Source organism: Lacerta agilis, chromosome 6, assembly GCF_009819535.1.
Source record: "Lacerta agilis isolate rLacAgi1 chromosome 6, rLacAgi1.pri, whole genome shotgun sequence".
Lineage (NCBI taxonomy): Eukaryota > Metazoa > Chordata > Lepidosauria > Squamata > Lacertidae > Lacerta > Lacerta agilis.
In genome coordinates, this window is record NC_046317.1 from 814271 (window position 1) to 824281 (window position 10011).

Here is a 10011-nt window from a genome sequence, read left to right on the forward strand (position 1 = left end):
CAGTTCATAGCATATGGTACATGCAAATATAATGACCCGGGTATCCCTGGGCAGTAATAATATGCAGGGAACCAAATTGTAATTTACTTCTTGCATGAATTTATGGGAAATTGTATTTATGGACACTTATTGGTCCCCCCCAACAAAATCACATTATTTCATACATTTCAGACATTGTTCCAAAAATAACCCATGTTCATGTGCCCATTCACACACTTTTATCACCTATCTTTGTATAACAGCCTTACAGAAGGAAGGATACAAGGGTGCTCTTGCTGAAGAGTGTTGGAAACTTTAGCTGGTTCAGAATATGGGAGCAGTTCCTACCAGGCACTGAGTGGAATGCTGGTTTCTTCTTGTTTTTGTGTGTGTGTGTGTGTGTGTGTCCCCTGCCACTCTTAAGTGCTGCATTTGACTTAAGCCCTTAAACCAGGAGCAGCTAACCTGCGGCCTTCAAGTCCCCTTAGCTCCAGGCAGCCTGGCCAAGGGACAGAGATGTGGGAGCTGTCCTCTGGCAGCATCTGGAGGGCACAGCTCAGCCATCCCTGCCTGGCATGATCTGGGCCCTGGGGAACTGCAGGGCGCACCTTCACTTAGATTGAGGATGGGGGGAATTGGGGACCTGGCAGGCAATTGGATGATTGACACGTGGAGTGCCCATGTCAGTTGCCCAGCACGTCCCAAGGGTCCCACAGCAAGCTGGTTGTGGGACCCTTGGGAACCACAGCTCAAGGGACCTTGACAGCGCCCTGCTGCTCAAACTGCCAAAGCGGCTTTCTGCAGAGGTCAGCTATGCATTTCAGTTTCCCACAGGGGACTTGGCTACACAGCTAAACTGGCAGGACTACACTCAAGGCTGGTCAGTGATGGGCAGTGACTCCAGCCCTGCTTCTTGCAGGGCTCAGCTCGTGACGGAGTTCCCTGCAGAGAACGCAGCAGCCCAGCTACGCCTCTATCTGATGTCAGGTGTGGGGCAGGTGGGCATGCTTTGGGAGAAACAGCCTCACAATCCAAACAGGGGCTTGTGCTGGGCCAGATTCAGCCCACAGGCCAGAGGTCTCCTGCTCCCCAACTTGGGTCCTCACTTTGCTCTTAGGTGGGTGGCAGCCAGAGACAAGACTCTTTCTGTCGGTGGGGCTGCACCTTTGGGACAGCCTCTTCGGAGATCTTGGCTTAGCACCCATGCAGCTGTAGCCTAGGTGCCACATGAAAACTATTTCATGCTCTTGGGTGTTTATATGTCATTTGCTGCTTCTGTTATAGTACTGCTTCTGATTTGCTCCAGCAAACCTTGCAAGAGCTGGGCAATCCCTCGAGATACAGGGCAGTAAGACTGCGTAAGAATCCTCAAATAATAATCTACAAAGATAGCCTCGCCCTCACCCCACCCTGTGCTAATAGGCTAGCATCCTATGGGTGGGGGCCCTTTGGACCCCCATTAGAGAAGAGTCTCCATCCTCCCACCCAGTGCTTGGTCTTTGATCTCCATTTCCTTAGCAGTTGTTCCTTGGGTGGTTTGAGAGTGCAGAAGAGGTGGCAGGTGAAATTCATCTTGGACATATGGAACACGAGACCATCAAGGCAGGAATATCTGAGAGGTGGAGGGGGAACATAAGAGTGAACGGACTGGGTTTCAGAGGGAGAGCTGGGTGCCACCAGCATGCAGAAGGTACTGAAAGCTAAGAGAGGGGATGAGGCAACCCAGGAGCACAGGAAACAGTCCTAGGACAGAGCTTGGAGGACGGAAAGCAGAGGTGGCCAGATGGAGTGTCCCTCTCTTGAGACACTCAGCAGCAGCAGCAGCAGCAGAGGACAGGCTCACAAAGACATAGGGCATAAAGGGGACTGAGCAGCAGAGAGATCAAGGAAGACAAAGACTGAGCAGAGAGACACAGATGGGGCAGCCCCTGCCCAGGAAATGTGACAAAGTTTTGAGCGGGTCCTCCATTAAACATAGAAATATAGAATTGTAGAGTTGGAAGGGACCCTGAGGGTCATCTAGTGAAGGAGGAGGAGGAGGAGGAGGAGGAGGAGGAGGAGGAGGAGCGGCAGTGGTAAATAAAACATGATTAGCTTAGTTGGTAAAGCATTAGGCTCTTAATCTCAGGGTCCTGGGTTTGAGCCCCACACTGGGCAAAAGAGCCCTGTGGTGCAGAGGGTTGGACTGTGCCCTAATTTGAGTCTGCAGAATAAACTCTGTGCCAGGTTACTTGCTATTTTTTTTTTTGTAGCACTGACTTCAGTCTCCTTTTGTGTGCACCTTGAAGAATGCATTCAACTAGGGAAGTATAAATGTGCACATGAAAGACCCCTGGAGGTTACTGTTATTGCACCAAACTCATGAGCCACACAGAATGAAATGCTGCCTTGCCATTATGGGAAAGCTTGCAGAATAAAATATATGGAAGGCAGCTGATATAATGAAAGCACTGTGTAGGTTGTCAGTATTTAATTGGAAAAACCTTTCACACACTTGGAGGCAATGCCAAGAACAACCTTCTGTGAAAGGCATCTGCTTTCTTAGCAGCAGCTAAGCTGGACCCAGCCAGGGAGGTGATGCTCCCAAAACTCCTCTGGCATGGCAAAAACATGTAGGTACTTCTCACACAGAGGCAGCGAGAAGAATGGCAACGGTGATTCACCCAAATGCTAAAGAAGAACACAAGGGGAGTGGAGAGTTCGGAAGGGAATGGCCTGGTTTGCACCTAATGCCAAGCCATGGTTTGTTAAACTTAACTATGGTCTGAATGTGCAAACCCAGCCCAGGAGATTTACCATGCATTGTTATCTGCCAACAAACCACAATGGGAAGACATGGTTTGTGCTGGCTTACAAACCATGATTTGTTCTAACTATGATTTGACATTGTTTCCAAAACCAACCGTCTTGCTGAACCATGGTTTATTTGCTAGACATTTGCTAAGCTACAAAGGCAGAAGGCAAGAACAGCCAGAAAGCAAAACAAATATCTGGGAAACATGGGTTGCGGTTTGTTGAAGAAACCAGGGCTTCTGTATGAGCACAGGCCATGTGGGGTAGGGGAAGCACAGTATCCTAATAGTAGGGGTGGTTAACCTTTTTCAGCCCAAGGGCTAAGTTGATGATTGGCTGCACCTCCAAAACCTCATGGCCAACATGCGCTTGCAGATGCCCACACAAATACCACGCCTATGGCACACATGCACAGACGGACAGGCATGTGACACATTCAGCAGAAGGGGGATACGCAGGCAAGCAGGCAGACCCTCGTCAGATGAGCAGGGAGGTCAGCTCCCCATCATGCTGCTGGTCTGGCAGAGAGGTGGACACCTCCCTGCTTACTCCACTTACACCAGCATGACAAGGGGAGTCAACAGCATCAGCTGCTGCTTAGAAATCACAATTTCTTTAACAAAACAAAGCAAAACTCCACACAGCAACCAAATTGTTGAGAGGCTCAGTGCTGGATATGAGTTTGCCTCCCCTGCTTTCTCCTGGGCTGGGGATAATAACCCCCTTAAGGTCACTGTGACTCAGCTGCTCCAAAGGTTAGGCTTGCAGTTCCGAGACGAGTCTTCAATTCAGTCTCCCTCCTGGCTTCATAAGGCGCCAAACTAAGGTGCCTTGGGACTCAGCTACATTAGTATTCAAAAAAAAAAAAAAAAAACATTTTGAATGTGTTATAATCATGCAACACCAGATGGCACTGGAGAGCAAAAAAATTATAATTCTTTGCGATTTTCTATAGTGGTTTTTTCTTTTCTTTTATTATAACGATTTAATTTCTGACTAATTTATAACATGTTTTTTCCTGTGTGTAGATCCACCCTTGGTATGAATTCCCCCCTGGAAAGGGAGAGTTGGGTGAGGCCAAGCAACTGGAGCAGAATCAGGCCTTGACAGGGGTAAGTCTATCTTTGCAAATGCAAAGCCAACATGGCCAACATTGGGCCTTCCCATGGTGCTGAGCTGCAGCTCCCATCAGCCTCACTGTGGCCAGCAAGGGCAATGGTCAGGGATTATGGGAGTTGTAGTCCAGCATCTTCTCGAGGGTACAGAGTTGGCTTTCCATGAGTTATTGTTATCCCACTCCATCCCAACGCTTCTTTGCTTTTTGTTGGCTTCATAAACAACAAGTTTCTGGAAGAGCAGAAAAAAACTGTTTCTAAATGAAGGTACTCTAGACACCAGCTGTTCAGATACTGGGTACTGGCAAATTGCAACATGTTAAGTAATGCCATATTAATTGACTTTATCACATACTATCTGTACGGACACATTCAAGGTTTTGTTTTGATGAGGTAGTCAGGCAACACTCCTCTGTGATGCCAGCAATAGAGCAGGCAATGGGGCCCAGGATTTTCCAGCCTAAACTAGTGGAGGGATGGATGAATCTGGCCATTGTGGTTCCTCTCGGATTCTCATTTTCCCCATCTTATGTTCAGTTCTCCACATTTTTTCATTAGTTTGACATTTAAAAAAATATTTAAAAAACCCATGGTGGACCACCTTAAAAGAACTCTTCCCAATGTCCGCTGTTGGTTTTTAACCTCCGTTTGACTAGCTCATATTGTAAGATTTGGCTCCCCTTCCTGCTGGCGGGGGTCATAAGGTGTGAGGAACATACCTGAAGCAGGTTGCAATGGAGATTGGCATTATTGTAGGCAGACTGGTCACCTTGGACACCAAGCCATCTCTTATCGATTTTTAATGAAGCCATTGCTGACCTTACCTCTCCGAAATCAATTCTGTATCTGATGGTTGCCGCTCATCTAGTGATCTCTCAAGGGTGGAAGCCTGCATCCTATTAGGGTTTTAAAAAGTCATATTCATTGCCTTTTCTGACAAAAATGACTCATAAAATACGTTCCACCAGGGTGATGCGGACCCCTCCGACTTTGCTTCTGCTTGGGGGCTTGTTTGTGATTTATATGACCAAACCATCTCATGGTTGGCACATTCTCACTAAAGATGACATTATTTGGCAACAACCATGAAGATTTGGTATGTTTGGGACAAATGTGAGCCTTGCCTTGCATTCAACCTTGGAATATATATTTACACCATTTGGATGATGATGATGATGATGATGATGATGATGATGATGATATCTTGTAATTTTATTCTTCCAATGTTTATGACTGTTTTTAGTATGGATAGGATGAACCTACAGAATCAACCTCTTGCATGTTAAGTAATGCCATATTAATTGACTTTATCACATACTATCTGTACGGACACATTCAAGGTTTTGTTTTGATGAGGTAATCAGGCAACACTCCTCTGTGATGCCAGCAATAGAGCAGGCAATGGGGCCCAGGATTTTCCAGCCTAAACTAGTGGAGGGATGGATGAATCTGGCCATTGTGGTTCCTCTCGGATTCCTCTCGGATCAACCCTTTGGAACTTTCTTCTCCATTAGGGTTGTGTGTCTGTGTACACCATCGTGAAAATTCATCAGCATTTTATTGTGCATTTCCCCAATACACAAATATGTGCATGTAATTTTGCCTAATACGCACATTTTTGCAATCACCCCCCCCCCCAATAATACATTTTGTATCTTATTTTCACTAATATATGCATTATTATCCACCTTTTTGGGTCAGGGGACTGAATCACGAAATTCAGAAAAGTGTGAATTTGGAATAATAGCTGTGTTTCAGTTTGCCTATTGTTTTGAGAAATGCAAATTAGGTACATTATCATTAAAATCTGAACCAAACTGAATTTCTGCCTGTGCTCAGGCAGCTCCGAACTAAGTTAGGGTTGCCATATTTCAGAACACCAAAGTTGTGGAGCTTTATTTGCCAATTCCAGATATACTGCGATTTTGCACCCGGACACTGTTTACAAGGGACAAATACCAGCTATATCCAGGAGATTCCAGACATATGGCAACCCTAAACTAAGTGCCAATTGCATTATGAGTCTCACTCTGACCTCACGGTATTCTGTTTGGATGACATAGTGAGGCAAACAAGGACGTGGTCCATGGCAAGGCCTCTTCCAAGCCAGCTTAGAACCTCCTGTGTGCTTAAAGCAAAACAGAGAAGGTTGACTCTTTAATGACCAGCCCAAACACAACATGGGGAGAAAACTCTCCGTTTTACCCAGAGTGCACGGGGGCCTGTACACAAGGACCAGGGAAGGGTACTTGCTCTGCTGCTAAACTCTGGGTTGACATTTTTGCTGAGCATGTTGATTTGTTATATTGTTATAGTGACCCCCTTTTCTTCTTTTAAAAAAAACACGTTGCTGTTGTTCTGTAGTTGCTTTTCTTGATACACACATTGACAGATATGGCGACTCAGTGATAGTTTTGTTAACCTGAAAACGGAATACCTACCTTTGTCACTGGATAGGTTCAGGATGAAAATTCAAACTGATTTTTTTGCTGCCTGTCTATCAACTATATTTATTATGCAAAGGTCTTTTAATTAATTATGCAGCTAATAATGTGAGTTTATAATTATGTAGCATTATTTTAGCTGTTAACAATGTAATTGTAGCATCAATAATGTTTATTTGCAATACTGATTGCAACACTGATTAATTATTGTTGTGTTTTACATCACCCTGCATTAAATAAAGGCATTATTATTTATTTTTGAGATAATTTTATTGCTGTGGCTTTTGTTTTTTTAAAAAAAATTACATTATTTTTGTAACTGGTCTCTTCCCTGCCCTCTTTTCTTTTTTGAGTCCCTGCTACTAAACAGGCAGCCCAGTAAATGTTTGGAATTTCTTGACATTATTTAAATGTTCCAACCAAATGCTTGTGAAACCTTACCAGATGCAGTCCACTTGTTTGTTAAAGAGGTGGGTTTTTTTTGGGGGGGGGGTTATGTTGGTGTTGTGTTTTGCAGAAGGTGGGATTCACCTAAAATCAGTTTGGGGTCTGGGTGTGATTTTGTTTTTTGTTTTTAAGTTTGTTCAAAACTTTCAGGAGGAAGGGCAGGATGTAAATATGATGACTAAAGGTGTGTATGAATAAAATAAGTTAGTAATTGCATTTGAAGACAATTGCTGTCCCAAAGCAGCAGAAGAAACCCCCCTGGGGCCTTCAGCCTCCTCCCATGAGCAAGGAGAATTGTCTGGTGCCTCCAAGGGCAGAGAAGAACAGGAAAGAGAAAGCAAGGGGGAGTTCACCGGGGGGGGGGGGATGAAAAGGACAACTCCAAGAAGCACCAATAAAAACAAAATGGGTTCTGAAGGGCAGCTGGTAAAAAAACTGATACCCAGCCTGATGGCACTGATAGCACCAAGAAACAATTAATTTTGACACCATAAATTGTTGCAGGGCAAACGCTTGGAGTGAAAAGCTTAGAGCTAGGCTTGAGCTCCAGCAATGTCTCAAGTCAGCCCAAATAGCTGGAGGAAAATATGAAGAGCACATGTGGAACTAATTACTTATGTAGACTCTCTGACAAAGAACATTTCTGCAGACTTTTCATGGGGGCTTCACTTTCAGGAAGTGGCTGTAATTACTGTGCTGGTCCAAAGCAGCCTGTTTGTGACTTGACTGTTCCAAGAGAGAGAGAAAACCAGATCCTTTTCTGAGTCCAAAAGACCAAGAAATAAAATAAAAGGAAGCTCAGCTGAAAGAATCAGAAAGTTTAGATTATTATTTCCCTTAATGACCAGTTCACAAAAGTGAGTTTTGTTTTGTTTTTCAGATTTATTTTAATTCACTCTGAACTGAACTTGCTGCAGCAAAACTGTACTTCTCGAGTTTTTACAGCTTTTCCATAGTGGGGCCCATTTCCTGCCCAGTTGAAGAAAAAAACCTGGCCTCAAGATGAAATGACTGCTTAACATTACACTAAAACATCTGGTACCATTTTATACACAGACCCATGTCTGAGAGCAGGCAATTCCAGCGGTCTCACCATCGGCACAGTGCATACCCAAACCTCCCTAGGGTGACATCATCCCATATATGGATGCTCAGACCCAGCCCTCCCCCTTCTCCTGGTCCTAAATTCATTGCCAGATCCAGAGTCTACTGCAAATGTGCCACGTCAAGGCTAGAAATCGCAGCACTTCAGCGCATTTCAAGGAGTGTTGCAGGGCTTGGAGGGAAGAGGAGAACAGAGCCTGATGCGGGAAGGGGATTTCCCCCCCACAGACTAAAGGAGGATTATTGTTAATCTCACCCTATCCTGCTCCGTCGCCCCAGTGTTCAGACTACCTGTTCAGGACAATGCTGTTGTACAGTAGTCTGCACATTGGTTAGACTGGGCAAGGGAACGCAGCGGCCTGGACTCCCGAGAACATCGCGCAGAAGAGCAGGACGGCTCCTTTCAGATCTGACGTAGAGTCTTTTTCTTCACAGGTCTTGCATGCTAGGAAATAGGGACACTGCCCAGGCACACGGGAAGAGGACTTCTCTGAGTAATGCACGGAAGACATTCCGGTAAGGCCACTTCAGAAGAGCGTCTGACCTACGATCTGGAAATAGGGGACACTCCTTACCCTGCTGTGTCAGGCAAGAAAACTGGACCTCTCCTGGTGAGCTAGTACACAAGCAAGAAAAACAAAAGGTATAGATTGGACCCGTAGGGGGCATAGGAGGATGAAATGCTGCCATTGCCACGGGCGGATTTAAAAGTACAGCAATTTTAAAATGCCATAATTTTTTTTAAAAAAATTACTAATACTATTTATGCATTACCTGCAGAATACTAATAATAATTAAATTGTGGAAGTGTGGAAAAAATTGAGTAGGTGTCTTCAGTACTACTGGTATTATTTAATATTTATACATTTCAGAATTTAAATTCAGCTTAAGAATTTTATTTCTATTTATACAAATGAAAATTATTGATTATCTTAACCCCAGATCTGAAAAATGCTTGTTTAAAAAGAGCCCGATACACTTCTTCCCTGATCCTGTACACAATATGTGGACAAATATTCCTCTGAAATCAATGGAGTCTATTCCCACCTAATAGCCCCCACCCCCCACCCCAGTCAAGAGACGCTCACCTACACAAAAGTGCTGGAGTGTCTTAGTATTTTGTGCGTAGGAGCTGCGAGAGGCAGCAACACAGATCATGCCCTAGTGCTGAAGCAAAGACCCACACATTGCAGAGGTCAGAGCTAATTGCTTGCCTGAATTGTGTGCATTTTGAGGCACAGCAGAGAGTTGTTTCTCCCGTCTACACAGAGTGCTCTGTCTTTCCCCAAGCAGCCCATTTCTCCTTGGGGTGTGTGCACAGAAGGTAGATCTGCTCCCCACCCCCTGCATGGGCCACACAGCGGCCTCTCCACGTGGAAAGAAGAAATCACATGCATTCAAGTTAATGTGTTTAGGATCAGAATGCCAAATCAGAAGCATCTTTAAAGACATCTGTTAAAATAGTGGACCTTGCAACTCATTTTCACGAAAAAGAGCCATCAAATCTAGGTGCAATCACCGCAAATGATTTGTGGCAGGTAGCCATGGCAGAAGCAGACCTCTTCATCAAAATCAATAAAGATCTTGTGGCACAGGTATCCTGCCGTAAGTTTTCACCAGATGCAGGAAGTATTATTCTGAAGATATCTTTTGTACCTCTATAAACGTCTATGCCTTGCTGATGGAAGCCCAGGATTCATTAAGACTTCGGGGCCACAGAGCCTGCAGTCTAAGTTCCTGGACCATGAATCCCACTGATAAAAGTGGAATTTGTAAAAAGATGAAAATGTTTCCTTTGGTGCATTTTCAACTATCCTATTACGGTGGTGGGGAAGGGGTAGAACTTGGTACTGAATGAAAGTCTTCATGGAAAGAACGGCAGGGGTGGGGGGTGGGTGGAAATCTGTGCTGTAATTCGATACCCTCTTCACTTCAAAGGCCATTTCTTTAAGCTTTAAGCTTGGTATTGGTTAAAAAAGAATATTCTCAAGCTCTGAATGAAGATTTTAAGTTACCGTAAATACGCTGCAAGCACATATACTTGTGTTATAATTGCAAACAAAATTATATATGCACATGATTATAATTTACATTCCTCCACCCGCTCTCCTCACCCCACCCCTGTTGTA